Below are 15,215 nucleotides of genomic sequence, written 5' to 3' on the forward strand. Positions count from 1 at the left end.
GCAACAGCAGAGCAGCAAAAGGAAGACATGGAGGTGCTTCTCATCCAGCGTGCACGCAGACGCAGAGCCCAGCAGCAACAACAGCAGCTACCACAACACCAGCAGGGACCCCAAAGGCAGCGCAGAAGGCAGGAAAGGATATTCCTCTCCAGAACAACCCTTCATGGCCTCAGGGAACATGACATCATCCAGAGGTACAGGTTGAACTGGCAGGCCATTCAGCAGCTGCTGCGCAACATTGAGCCACAGTTGGCGCCCACCTTGCTGACACCCCGCACCATCCCAACAGAAACCAAGCTGCTTGCCGTACTACACATGCTGGCAAGTGGCTCTTTTCAAACAACTGGTGCCCTGGTTGCCGGAATATCACAGCCATCATTCTCTGCCTTTTTGCCCAAAGTACTGGATGCCATCATTGGACTCACACCCGCCACATCTGCTTCCCTAACACACTGCAGAAGCAGCAGGAAACATAACAGGGGTTCTACCTCATTAGTGGCTTCCCACACGTCCTTGGTGCAATCAACTGCCACCTGCTACAACTGAACACCTCTATCGTAACAGGAAGCACACACATTCCATCAATGTGCAGGCCATTGTCAATCACCAAGGATTGATCACCAACATCGTGGCCAAATATCCTGGGAGTGTCCATGACTCATTCATCTTTCGTCACAGCACCATCAATCAACACTTCCAGGATGGACGGTATGGCAATGAACTACTTGTTGGTAAGTCCAAAAACCTACTTATATACACACTGCACAGCAATCCTCTAGGACACACAACACACACACCACAACAGCAACATGTCGACAGGAACACACTGAGGTTGTGACACCGCTAGCCATGTTTCTTAGGTCACCATTGAACCTGTCACACATCTGAAATTACTGTACAGCCTAATGTTAAGACATCAATGATCACAACGTTTGGAGTGGGTTGCCTAAATGTCACCTTGCAAATTGTAAGTGTCTCAATTATGTTTACATTAATCCATTGCATAAGTCTAAAGGTATGGGATGTCCAGGGTACATTGATATGAACATGTTACCACCACTGTAAATTTTAACCTGTGTATGGAACTATCATCTCACCCCCAGTGAAGACACAGGGACACATGTATCACAAGTCACAATGCTAGGGAGGGCACACTGTACTGCAAATCCCTAAACATACTGCTGACAACTGGTTAGCAGCCAAACACTCGTTCAGCCAAGGAAACAACACAATGTAGATGGTACATCCTACAAGCCTAGGATGCAACATAATAACACAAAAGAGTCACAGACAACACAAGACAACTACTGCCATGCAAGGTGATTTCAATGGGGCTAGCTACATCAACATGATCCCATTCATTTTCTCTTGCAGCTGATCAGGGGTATGGCATCCAGCCATGGATAATGACACCTATTGGCAACCCGAGTACTGCAGCAGAGCGTGCCTACAATGACGCACATAGGAGGACACGCACCATAGTCAAGAGGACCTTCGGCATCCTCAAGTCGAGGTTCCGGTGCCTCGACATCACTGGTGGTAGCCTCCTATATTCCCCGGAAATAGTCTGTAAGATCAATATAACGTGCTATTCTGCACAACATTTGCATAAAAAGGAACATTCCCCTCCTGGAACCCGAGCCACACATGCCTGAAGAGGAGGAAGAGGATGATGGTGGCCTGCAACATGAGGGGGAACAACAAAACAAGGCCGCTGGTTTACGTAGGCGGCAACATATAATGAACAATTTCTTTTCAATATAATCACCATCACCACTTTATGAACTAATTTAAATAAACACCTATAATAATCACCATATCATGGTTTGGCTATTCATTTTGCACACCTTTATCTCTAACTATCAGATTAAGAGTGTTGCCTAATGGAGCATTGCTGATATACCGATTAGGACACTGAAAATCCTGAAAAAGGGCACTAGCAGAGGACCACACCTATTTCAAACATACATGTTGGAAACATGGTTCATTGTAGAATATGGCACACACGTAAGACATAATCACTCAATAAGGGGAAAACAAGCCTCATACATGAGGCAGTTGATGTGCTTTTGCATCAGTAACAGGAATGTATGACCAGACCCTTGACAGCAGTAAGTCCAACTGCATCCAATCTTTGCAAGGACTATCTGTGACTAGAGTTCCATATAAGCAGAACATAGACAGCACAAGTGCCACACATATGAGCAGCATTGCGCACATGACATTCCATGTACATGTCAGCCCATTTCCTAACTCCTGACACACCCATACACCTGGTCACAACCCACCTGTCTGAAGAGGTCCCTGGAATAGTAAGATGTGTACCCTGATATTCCCTCCTCTACACACACACCTTGTCAATAGCAATCCAGTGTGCTACACCCTTTCCTATGGTATACCATTGTCATAGAACATCTGACTGCATAGACGCCAGGTCAATTAATACACTGGCTTCTAATTTCTAAGCCCTGTTAGCACTGTAGATTGCTTCCCGTGTGAAAATGTCTGTTGGCCATTAGAATGCAAATCTCACCTACAGGACTTTTGAGAAACTGATGCAGCCCACACCTGTGATCACCTCCATGCACACCACCCATTTCAACAAGCACTGCCCCTGTTGATGCATGGAACAGCATAGGAGTTGCCATTTTGTCAAATATACCGTTAAGCATTGCTACTAATTAAGCTGTGTATCACAGCCCTTGGGTTCCTTTGTCACCTTCAAACACACAGGACATACACAGTTTTACATGTCAACTGCCTAGTTGGTCCTCCAAACAGTCTTAGTCAGACCACTGATTATGTAACTTGTGAAATTGCTGGATCCTGATTCGCCCTCCATCCTGTCAGTCTGACTGGCATCTGTCTGTGCGTCACCCTAAAGTTTCCCTGTGGCTACATATGTAGCCACACTTGCGTTAGCAAACCTCTCATTCCTCAGAGGGTATTTGGGCATGTGCTTCATCAATGCATACCCAAATACATTGTATAGCATTATCTGCCTTTTAATTGTACCATATGAGTTAAATCCTCTGTGAATACCAAAATTCATGACCCATCCCTTGTCTGGGTCTCATTTATGCATGAACGACAAAGTGTGACAGTGTCCCAGGGCCGTATGCAGGGATTGGGTACGGGGCCTTCAGCAGAACCAGCAACCTCTGATAATGTCCATGAAAAATCCACACGTCAGGACCCTGACAGTTCACACACAGCATTACATTGCTCACAACATTTTGATGGGCCGTGTGTTGTGAATAGCTGCAAGAATAATCAGCACAGAGGCTATGATGTTCCCAGATGCAGTGGGAGTTGCAGAGGCTAACCTGTGTACCACTGTTGTAATGACACCTGCCGGAACATGACACCTGAGATATTATCTCACTCAGCACACCAAGGTTGCCCTGTTGACAGTCTCATTACATGTCTTCAGTGTTTGGGTGGGACCATCCCCATGTAGGTTCTCATGTCCTCATCCACTTTACTCACATTGATCAACAAAGGATACTCAGTAGATACAGGAATAGCTGCCACTGACTCATGATGAGATCTGGACCTAACTGTGACAAATTACACCCCTAAAAATATACAGGATCAACATTGGACCATACACATGAACAGGACACCTCTGTGCAGTTGATCACTGGAAATATGTGGACACTTGCTGCCTCGTATGCTGGTCCACCAAAAGCCACTGGAGAGTTGTGGCTCGGTTATATGACCTCAACTGTGGTGTCATCATACATTTGTGGTTCACCTTTGGCTGAATGGGACAATTACATGGTACCCACTTCGTCAAAGCATGTGCCTGACTCACTGTGGGATTCACCAACAAGTGCCTAGGAAGCTGTTACCAAAAATCTAGGACATAGGATGGTGAAATTGTGGACCATTGACATGAAAAAGCATCTGCCATCTATCTGGTGGGTGCTTTGTCATCTGTGGTGTCTACATTACCCACAATCTTGGAAGTGGACATAATGGATGTTGCTACGTGTATGACTAACACATGTCCTCTCTTATTTCCACAATGACTTACATATAGGGTATGGACACATTGACTTCACATTCATACAAGCATATGTTCAATAATGCATCATGTGATGCACACACACACACTCGGTCAACAACTACATCAGTTGCCACTGCACACACATTGAGCCATAGACATTGAGGTATTGTACATATGTGCGTCACATTGCTATCCTCTCCTGATGCCAAACATGCCCAAATTGTGCAATACATATATGTAGGCCACACATATGGCCATCTAGTGCGTCAGCCAACCGTCAAAATCCTGTTAAGGAAGTAGCGGGTCATGGTCCGCTGCAGTATGATGTCTCACATGTGAACATACACCATCAACACCATAGTGGGTGCCATCAGCCTATCTCTGATGTGTTCCAAATGTAACATAACATAAAAACAGAAAAAATGCGCAAAACCAGTTCATGCACTGAAATTTTGACGTTGCTAGCGTTATGCGCCATTTTTTTCCACCAATACAGATTGTGCGTCATATTTTTGGACACACAGGAGTGAAAATTAGGCCGCATCCAAATAATTGTACAGACTATTTACTATTATTTGGATGTGGGCTAATTTTCACTCCTGTGCGTCAAAAAATATGACGCACAAACTGTATGTGTGAAAAAAAATTACACATAACGCAAATAACGGCGGCCATGTTATGCAGGAAGTGATGTAATAGACTATCCGGTTTACAGATTATGTACAGTGGGTGTACTTTCACTTTCACTTTGCAGTCTGTGAATCTTCTAGGCTGTGTGGCTATTTTCTGAGTGGTGTCCAGTGATTTTGTGCTTTTGTGTCCTGTGTGCTATCTCAATTGTCATTTTGTAAAATAAATATTGTTGGTGTATAGTGTCCTACTGTGTTTTGTTTACATTTGTCCAGTATTCTAGTGTTTTTGTTGTTTGAGGGATTCTGTTGTGGGTAGTGCTAGTTTGGGGATAGTTGGGCTCTTTTAGTGGTTAAGTTTACTTTTCATCTGTTTTTGTACCCCTACTTTCCCCCTTTTCCCCTTTCTACTTCTTTAACCCGAATTCCACTTTTCATTCGCAAGATATCTGGTAGGTCACGTCTTGGCAGGATGGGTGAAGAGGAGTTGGGGGCTTTATATGGCTTGTGTGTCATTTCCTACCACTGATGATAGAGGCAGGGGCAGGGTGATACAGGGGTATCACACTGAGGCGGGCAGAATCCAGTGGGAAATGGTGCTGCATCACCTGCAGCACGTGTATGCCAGCCAGAGGAGTGACCACCAGCTGGAGCACCTGTGGGCTGACCTCATCACCAGGGAGCAGGATCTCTTGGACCACCTGGGAATTGTGATTGGTGGCCCTGTTGGTGAGTACTAATCATGTAAATGTGCACGATTAAATGCTCTGTAGTGACATCAGATGATTTGTACAATATCTGCCAGCTAACTTGCTGACTGTGTGTAATGCTGTGGAAACATACAGGGTACTTGATGCACTATGTGAAGGATCACAATTGCTAGCTGTCAGGAAGCACGTGCTCTGCAAACTTACAGGATACTTTTCCGTTAAGTAAATTGGTGCTGCCTTTGTGTCAGACAACCAAACAAAATAGGAGCCAATCATGTCTATATAGGCCACATTTGCCAGAGAAGTAAAGATGTACTAAAATATTGGCTAACTTTGTTGACGCAATAGCTAGACTGACTTTAGAAACACTACATGATGCAGAAAATGAGTGCTGGCTTCACGTCACTTGATGATAGCAAAGTGGCCAAGACATATGTCTCATGTGAGTCTGGTGAGTGTGGAAGGAAAGCGTTCACGGAAGTTCTATGAATGTTAGGGATTATTGTGGTCCTTCATCTTTTTGGATACATGTCAGATCAGGGTTTGAAAACATCGTGAAAAGGTGTAAGGTGCCCTCAGCTAACATCTTACACTGGTATTTGGAGTTAGTTGTGCCACATTCCAATTAGGGATGGCAGTCCAAAGGTATGCACATGGCTTCACATCTCCATGGTTGGTGCAAATCACCATTGCAGGGCCACATCAAATGAAGAAACTGTAACAACAGGAGGGCTTACAAAAGTCCCTGCCCCTCTGTACATTGTACCTATGTGTATGAAATGTGTCATGGCCACATAGGCTTTTTGACTGGTAATGCAGTCCTCAAGTAACCAGGCTTTGGATGTCTCTCTTGGATGCACATGGTGAGACGATTCCATTCCATTATTATTTCTGATCACTAATGACGGGGCATGTTTGCTACCACATGATAGTTAGGGCCAACACATGTGTGCAGATGTGTGTAACTGTCACAGGAGACCCATGCTATGTACATGTTGACCGTGATATATCAGATGCAGTATCATCATGTCTGAATGGCTGTCATTTCGTTATTGAGCTTACACATTGTATTTGTCTTTGAAATTGTTGGTCAGTGCACAGATTTTGAGCACATTTCTTCCTTCCATGCCTTACAGGTGGACCACCACCCCACACTGTGGGAGAGGTGGCTACATTTGTGGACCCCGACCACTCCAGTAAGTGTTGATATGTCTGTTATGTGTTGTGTTTGCTGGTGATGTGTGATGGACTCGTGTGTGTTGAACGCATAGCAAGGTGTGATGCTCTGGCTTATAATTTGTCTTGTTCCATGAGTGGGATTTCAGTTTCTCAAAAGTTTTGAGTTGGCCAATGCTTATCCTATTGTATTATCTAGGGATTGTAGGTCATTCCTGTCGGCCCCACAATGAGTATTGGGGTGAGTCATGTGATGGACACTTGTATCAACAAGAATCGCACTGGAAGTCAGCTCAGATTTAGTCAGCCTGTCAGACCACATTCTCCCAGATTGGTACTGCAAATCACTTTCCAACAGACTCCTGCTTCCCTATTCACCAAAGTACTTATTAAACTGTAGTTAGAACTTCCTAGTAGCATGTACTTCCACGTGTAGTGCTACAGGTATGTAGAACTTGAGTGCAATGGCCTAGGTGTGCATGCTGATCATGATCATGGGTGTTCTTGCAACTTTGTGTCTGGTGCAAGTCATGCCTTACTGGAAGTACATGTTGTGTACCAAGCTCTGCATGTCCTGACATGTGTGGCGCTATGATTGGTCAAGGGTTTTCTAACTCCTAATTGTTGATAGACCTTACCTGTGGTGTGTGTGTAGAGCCAAACATGTATGGAGTTTTCTATACACTCCTCGGTGTCCATGTTGTTTGGAATTGGTAGTTGTTTCTCCCCCCCTCAAACACAGGCATGGGTTTGTAAATAGGGTACCTAGGACTGATGCTACCAGTATGTTACACATACATGTGAATAAGTGACTGTTTGGTCGGAACATAGTATACACACTCAGGTATGGCACATGGGTACTATACTGGCAAGTCCAGTTACAACTTGCAGACCATGTGGCTTTAGTTTTGCATTCCGTACACTGACATTTGTAGCCCAGGTATTGGCGGAGGATATGCAGCATGATTGTTAGCTGATAACTGGCAGAACTCAGATGGCAAGTCAATGCCAGTTGTTACCCATCTTGTACGTTTTGGATGTGCTATGTGTGAAGTGATCTTTATAGGCTGGCCTGCCATGTACTTCCTCAGGGACATTCAATGATCTGTATGGTGATATGAGCTGTTACAAGTACATTAGATGTATTGTCTGATTAACTTCTTGTGCCTTTCACACAATGCAGTTCCTAATGTAAATTATTTGCATTTGAATTCACAGCTGCAAACATGACTCCCAACCATGTCCGTGAGTTCCAGCGGCGGGCCATGAGATACCAGCATATCCTGCGGGTAGAGTCGGGGGTTCAGGAGGATGGCCCGTCGATACCGCCATGAACGGGCCTCCGGGGCATGGAGGGCTTTCCCACAGGGTGGCCCTACTTTGCCCACCACAGCCACCACCAGCACAACCACCAGTTCTACCCAGGTGGCCCCACCCACAGCTGGGACTGTTGTCCCTACGTCTGCTGTAGTTCCAGGCCCCAGCAGTGCAACAGCATCAGGACAGCCCACTGGCCTTGGCTCCACACGCCCACAAACCTCCTCCGCCGGTACCCAGACTGCCCCAGCTCCAACAGTGGACCCTGCAGCATTCCACTAAATGGAACGGAAGATGGACCGTGTCTTGAGGAAGATAATCAATCTGAGCCGGGATGTTCGCCACATTAACAGGCGTGTGAAGTCCATAAAGCGGACCCTCCGCAGGGCCAACCTCTAGACTTTGGTGACAATGGACGTGATTTCCTCTCCTCTTTCCTTGTTCTCATACTTAGTGGGCTTAGGGGGCTTAGTGTTAGGTTAGTATAGTCTGTTAGTTTAGTTAGTGTTAGTTGGTGGGGGTTGAGGGGTCCTGATTCTTTCTATTTTTACTTATTAGGTGTGTGGGTGGGTGGGTGGGGGACTATGATGTGGTTCTTGTGTGTTTAATAAAAAAAAAAAGAATAAAATAAAAAAATACAAAAAAATATATATTTGTTTAGGATAGTATAGTATGTGTTTAGGATTGTATGTGTTGTCCTCCATGTGTCCTGTCTCATAAGGGGGGTGGGAGTAGACGTTTAGAACGTTTCGTTACATGTGATAAGTAAGTTTAGCTTAGGTTAGTTAGGGACAGTTGTGGGTAATGGGTAGTCAGGGTAGGTAAGACTTTTCCCTCAGTTTCCTCTTCTGTGATTACCATTTAATAAATATATAGTTAACCCTTTACAGTATGTGTTAAAAGCTACTTGATCATGGCCTTGGCATTAGTATACATGAATTTTGTTCTATTACATTTGTGTCCTATGCTACGAACAAATCCAAACTGAGCTGTAAGATTGGCAGCTATCCCAGAGGTACCTTGCAAAGATTCCACCATTCGTTTCAACCACCAATCACAGGTAATATGGATCCCAATGTGTTTTTGTCGATAAGTATGTTTTCTATGTCACAAGCAGTGCTTCCAGACTTGGTATTGGGGGAACAGTTTTAGGTCTGACTGTAGTGTGATGTTCAAGGACACCCTTATAAGATGAGTTGTCGTAAGCACTCTTGTATTCTTGTCTTCATGACTCACATCGATTATTGGTGACACTGTTCAGCATGATTACGTATTTGGATGTAAACTCAGACAGCTTCATTCATGCAGTGTTTGGAGTGTTAGCTTAGATTTGTGTGCACTGTTATATGTGTTAGTATTGCATGGTGACAACATTTTGCTGCCACTATTTTATGACTTAGATATCCCTTGAGGAAGCATTATTCTGTCCAACACAGCATGATGGTGTATGGTTTCTCACTTCATCAGATATTACCCTCAGGAAGGGCAGAGTATGATGCAATCATGGCCACTGTGCAGATTTATCTGACTACATAATATCAGGACAGTTGTATTGACAAGCTACGTAATTTGACAGTAGGCACATTTCAGTTATATACTGCACAGTTGATGTGTCACATTACCCAGAGCCAGATTTGTTGTGTAAGTGCTATTTATTGAAAAGTGCTGTAGTGCTATCTGTACATTGTCCATGATTGTGAGCCCATTACAGTGACATCTTACATTGTGATCCTACACAAGGGGTTAAGGAAATGCTTTTGACATGCTTGGGTGATGTTTCAGACAGTGCAGAGGGACAGGACTTGCCAAAGAGTAAGAGAGAGAGATAATCACTGGGCAGGCTGACAAGATATACAGTGGTTAGCAGAACAGTGCTTGAGTAGAGTTTTTGTAAGACTGGCATGTTACAAAATGCAGGACCCTGGTAATAGTTGGGCATGTGGCAGGGGCTAATGCTTCCGGGTACTTTTCCGTGTGAATATGATCTGTTCCATGTCTTCTTCTGATGTGTGTGTTGCCTCCTCTGTCCTTGTTGGTGGTGGTTGTGAAGGGGCAACACACACCTCAGTGTTAGAAGACGTGGAGTCAGACATCCCGGTCACTGCTATCTGTGAAGGTCTTAAGGGCAGTACTGCAGCAAGGAGGATCTGCTGATTCTTAAGAATAGCAGCCACATCAGCCCTGAGGGGTTCAATGTTGCATTCGTGCACACGTTGACGGGATTGCTGTTGTAGGTGTTGGGTCAACTGTATTACAGCTGTGCTGATTTCCTTCAGGCTTTTTTGCTGTTCCTGCGAGATAGATGTTAGCACTTGCATAGCTGCTGCCTGATCTGCAGATGACATCATGCATGAACGCACCCCCTCAAGGCTGGCTGCCATAGTTTGCATCCCTACTCACACCTCATTGGCCAGCTCCCGCTGTACCCCAACTACAGTTCTCTCAAAGCTGGTGCCTGTGTCGTCTGAGTCCTCAGCTGTATTGGAGCTAGCAGGTCTTACAAGTAGGGTAGTGGTTGGGTCCTCTGTGATGGCTGCTTGTTCTGTGCTCCTCCCTGTCATTGAAGGTGGGGTCTGAAGGGTTCCAAGGAGCTCTTGGATTGTCTCCTGGGGAATGTTTGTCAGCTCGTCATCCATGTCATCAGGGTATTCTGGGACAGGCATGTCCGCAGGAGATCCATCTTCCTCTGCAATGAAACGGGGTACAATTACTGTGTCTGTGTTGTGGCATTAGGGATGTGACATGCCTGCCTTGTGATGATTTCACATTGTGATCTTGTTTCGTGTTCATTGCTCCAGTCTTTCAGATGGGCATTCTCCCAGGCCTATGGCCCATCTGCATGTCACATGTATAGTATTAAGTTATTGGACTTCTCAGCATCATCTCCTCTAGTATTGTTTTAGGCCAAATAGTGAATTGACACTTTATTGTCCTACTCAACACTCCGTCTACATCCATTCTCATGGTGAGCCTTTCACTGGCTGTGGGTGTTCTGATGGCATTGGCAGCACACTTGACAATCTGGACCTGCCCCAGTCTCTGATCTTTCACATCCACTTAAATATAGTTGACATGTAGCATATCCTATGCACGGCATTGTTATGGCACGATATGGATGTTGGCATTGGTAATGTGTACAGCTGATGTTGGGAATGTGTGGTACATTGGATTGCCCTGATAATCGTAGCAGTGTCCTATTTCCTCCTCTGACTGTGCAGGTGTATTTCAGTGACCAGTTACATGTGTCCTCCCCCTCAATACTGTTGTCTGAGCAGTATGACATTTGGGATGTTACATTATGACCCAGGCACAGGATGGACCCTGACATATGCAGCATGGGTATGTCTTTAGTGCTGTGTAGCTCCTATTGTTGTTGACATTTTCTGGTGTTTGTGACAACTATGGGCATTAACATTTGACAGTACTGAGGCCTTTGTCTTTTTTCAGGGGATTACTGGAGCTGTCATCCTCAACCCTCTAATTTATGTGTGTATGATCCATGGGGAAGTTACTGCCATTGGCTACTTGAGCTGCACACAGAGCGAAGGAGGTATTGGCAACTGTTGTCGCAGTTACATTCCAGTTGTCGGTATGGCCAGAGGTTGTTAATAGGGCCCTAGTTAATGTAGGGGGTATGGTGGCTGACGTGTGCAGGGATGTCAGTTTGACGTTGTGCCCTTCCCTCCTGGTGTGGCTTTACCTTTGCTCCATCGTTGGCATGGCAGCATGCCCCCATGCAACTGTTGTTGGTGTAGTGTAATGGTGTGACCCAGCTTCTGTCTGTGCAGGCCATGCCCCCATGTCATCCCCCTTTACCCATGCCACTCCATGTATATGATGACTTCCATGCATTTTGTGTCAGTATCCCCCCCCAGTTATAGTTGACATTAGTGCATTTTAATTTCCCATGCGACTCACCCTGCATGTGCGTTGTCTCGTGGTAGTCTGGCCTGTCCTGTCCTTGAATCCCTGTGATGATCTCCTCAGGGATGACGGCTGTGACCATCTCCTCCATGTGGTCCAGGGCCTCCTGGTGTGCTGGACTCCCACCTCCAGTCTGCAGTGCTGCCTTCCTGTTTCTGGCCATCCTTTCCTTGGTCCTGCGCTTGCAGTCATGCCAGCGTTTCTTGCACTCGATGACTGTTCTGCGTACTTCTGCCACACTGTTGATCTTGTCGACAATTTGTTGTCATATAGCCTCTCTCCTACTAATTGGCAATTTTGAGGTGACAAACATTTGGTGCTGGTGTTCCGTCACCCCTTTATCCAGAATTTTCTGTTCCTCTGCAATAAAGCAACACTTTCTTTTCTTCTTAAAAGTGTCCTGGTTCTTGTGTGGGTCCTCCTGGCTGGTTCTTGGTCTGTTGTCATCTTCCTGGGGTCTGTAGAGGCATCTGGGATCCATTTTGACTCTCCTCTGCTGAAATGGCTTTGTTTGCGGGGATTTTTGATGCTATTTGCGTCAAAAAACACTGCATATCGGGTTTGACGCTGTGGTGTGCGTCAAAAATAATGACTCACACCTGTGGTTTGTGCCGCCGTGTGTCAAAGTATAAATTTGACGCCCGCAAGGCGCACCAAAATGGCATTAACCGGTGGTATTATTTTTGACGCGAAACTGCGCCGGCGCAGTTTTGCATCAAAAAGTATAAATATGGGCCAAAGTTTTGTTCCACAATCCACACTCTGAGAGTCTTGGAGGTAATCTGGAGAAGCACACAGTAGATAACTGCAGCTGAATGAGGCTGGTATGAAATGAAATTCAGCTCAAATGGAAGATACAGGGTAGGATCTGAAAGAACAAATTGAATTGTCTCCTGTGTTTCTTGGTGGATTTGGCAGTAAGGTTATGTGGACTGTAAGTAAATGTTGGATTGCCTTTAAAGAAATTTGAAAACAGTTTTATTACCTGTGAAATGTTTGTGGTGAAAGCTTCAATTACACTTGCTGAAGATAGTATAAAAGTGAGTATGCTCCAGTCAGAAGCTGTTAGGAACTTGTGACCTTCTGCAGCAAAATGTTAAAGACTATGGTGGTCATTACAACCCTGGCGGTCGGTGTTAAAGTGGCGGTAAGATCACAAACAGGCCGGTGGAAAAAAAATGTAATCATGACCGTGGCGGAAACCGCCAACAAAGACAGCCAATTTAGCACTCCGACCGCCACGGAGGTACAAACAAACAGCGCAGCGGTCACCGCCAACAGACAGGTGGAGGACAATGTACCGGCCACAGTATCACAACCTACCAATCCGCCACCTTTTCCGGGGCGGATTCCCCGCGAACAAAAACACGGCGGAAACAGGACTTCGAAGGGAAAACGCTCACCTCTACACACCCCACAAGGAATCAGGACGCCTCTACCAGGAGCACGAACGCCGGCGGCGAAGACCACAGTGAGTACTGCACCTATGACACAGGGGAGGAAAAAAAAACAGGGACACACACGTAATACGCAACACCCCCACCCTCACCCACGACAACACACACACTTATACATATTGATACATAACAGTTACACCCCACAACCCACCGGAAGAATGCAAACACAAAAGGAAATGATTGGAAAAGGGGAGGGTCCTGACGAATTACTTCCTGTTAAGAATGCTGTTTTATGGGGCTGTGGGAGCTAAAACCGGAGGGTCTGGACCCCTGTCCTCCTATTGACAAAATTACTGTAAGTTGGTAAGATCCCACATATGAAATATCTTCTAGCTGAAAACACTAAGTGCGCAATACACAACAAAAGTCCAATTCAGCAGTCTTTAATTATAATGTAGGGGGAAATGACATCAAAGAAAGGCAGTCTCTCAGTTGGTGTATTTATACGTTGAAAGAAAAAGTAATTTCCTGCTGCCCAATTAGTACATTAACAGTTCAGAGAAAATAAGTTCCAAAATTCAACGAAGTTGCAGCCAACACGTGTTTCGCCCATTAGTGCTGGTACGCCAGGGCTTTCTCAAGGCTGAAAAGAATGTTTATAAACAAAATTAGACTATAGGTTAATCACTCAAGCGGGGTGCTACCAGGAAAGTGAGTATCATAAGTGCAGACGGATAAACCATGCATCCTAGTCTGCTGTGCTACCCAACAAGTGGAAAAACCTTAAAGAAAGGAAAAAATAGTACAAGTGAATCCCCTTTATTGGGGTTCACTACAAGGGATCAGTGGTTATGAAAAGCCCCCTGATAGTAACAGCTTATTGAGCAGTGAATAGTAATATAATTAAAAATAAAAAAGTAACGCGCAAATTGCTATGCTCAACAAAGGAATAGAAAAAAGGAAGGATAAAAGCCAAGATGGAAGACCCCCTATAGAGATACTAGAGTAATATAAAAGATGGGGTTATGTAAGTGAAACAGAATTCACTTAAAGTTAATACTGTCATGTCAAGCAGATGAGTACATGCTGGCACTCACGTGATGTTAATAAAGGCATAATCAGAGCATGCTGAGAAATTAGCTAGATAGACTAACATACCACTTTACATAAAATAGGAGAATCTTCTGACACAAATGTCACAATTGTAGAATCAAATCTGGACACAGAAATGTAATTAACATATAAAGTAACCACAGAACTAAATATTTAACAGATAGTAATTAAACCATACTATGAATGACTAAAAAATATTGCATTCCATTTTCACTTCATTCATGGTGTAATAGAATACTAAGAACATGTTGAAAAGTTTAACCGGAAAGAGTTAATCACGAGCGAAATACTAAGGAAAGCATCTGAAGACCGATATTCTGGCTGTTTTCAAAAATGAAATGTATACGGATAATGGCTCAGACGAGGTCAGGAAAGGTGAAATATGGCCTAACAAGGGCAGTTAAGAGCTTTGAGAAAAGCTAATAAGAAGCTAACTAAAGTATACGCTTACCGGAATGAAGAAAAGGCAAGAGAGACGTTCCAACACGTCCTGCGGTTAATCGCACAGGACGCGCCTGGGGAGACCGCAATAAATAGAGGTAGTCCTTCCTCTGTTCTGAAGTGCAGAAACAGAGGAAGGACTAAAAAATATATTGGTGTCATCGCAGAGTAGCGGCTCCATTTTGAAAAGGACCAAATGAACGCTAGATTAACCTGAGGTGGTGGTTAAAAGAACGATGAGAAAAGCGGTGGAAAAAACAATGAAAAAGAATAAAAATGGGAATATAGAAAAAGTATGGAATATTAGAAGAGAGAGTAAAGCAATATACAAGAATGTATAGATTCAGCTGGAATTAGAAACTGGGGGAAGTATCAAAAAGGGGGGAGAGCAAGAAAAAGGAAAAAAGGAAAAAAGGAAAAAAAGGAAGAAAAGACAGAGGAGCGAGAAAAATAGCAAAACAGTAACATACAAGCAACAAACAAACAGCAAGAAGCA

At 44.5% G+C, this 15,215-nt stretch overlaps 1 long non-coding RNA gene across 1 annotated transcript in view; it reads right to left on the reverse strand.

Annotated features, from left to right (window-relative positions):
* LOC138282384 (uncharacterized) overlaps window positions 1-14,801 on the reverse strand; it is a 103,681-nt gene extending 88,880 nt beyond the window's left edge. The window contains exon 1 of the long non-coding RNA XR_011200944.1: window positions 14,730-14,801. This is a non-coding gene — a long non-coding RNA (uncharacterized lncRNA). The remainder of the gene's footprint in view (window positions 1-14,729) is intronic.
* Window positions 14,802-15,215: the final 414 nt, after the last annotated feature.

This window comes from Pleurodeles waltl, chromosome 2_2, assembly GCF_031143425.1.
Source record: "Pleurodeles waltl isolate 20211129_DDA chromosome 2_2, aPleWal1.hap1.20221129, whole genome shotgun sequence".
NCBI classification, from domain to species: Eukaryota; Metazoa; Chordata; class Amphibia; order Caudata; family Salamandridae; genus Pleurodeles; species Pleurodeles waltl.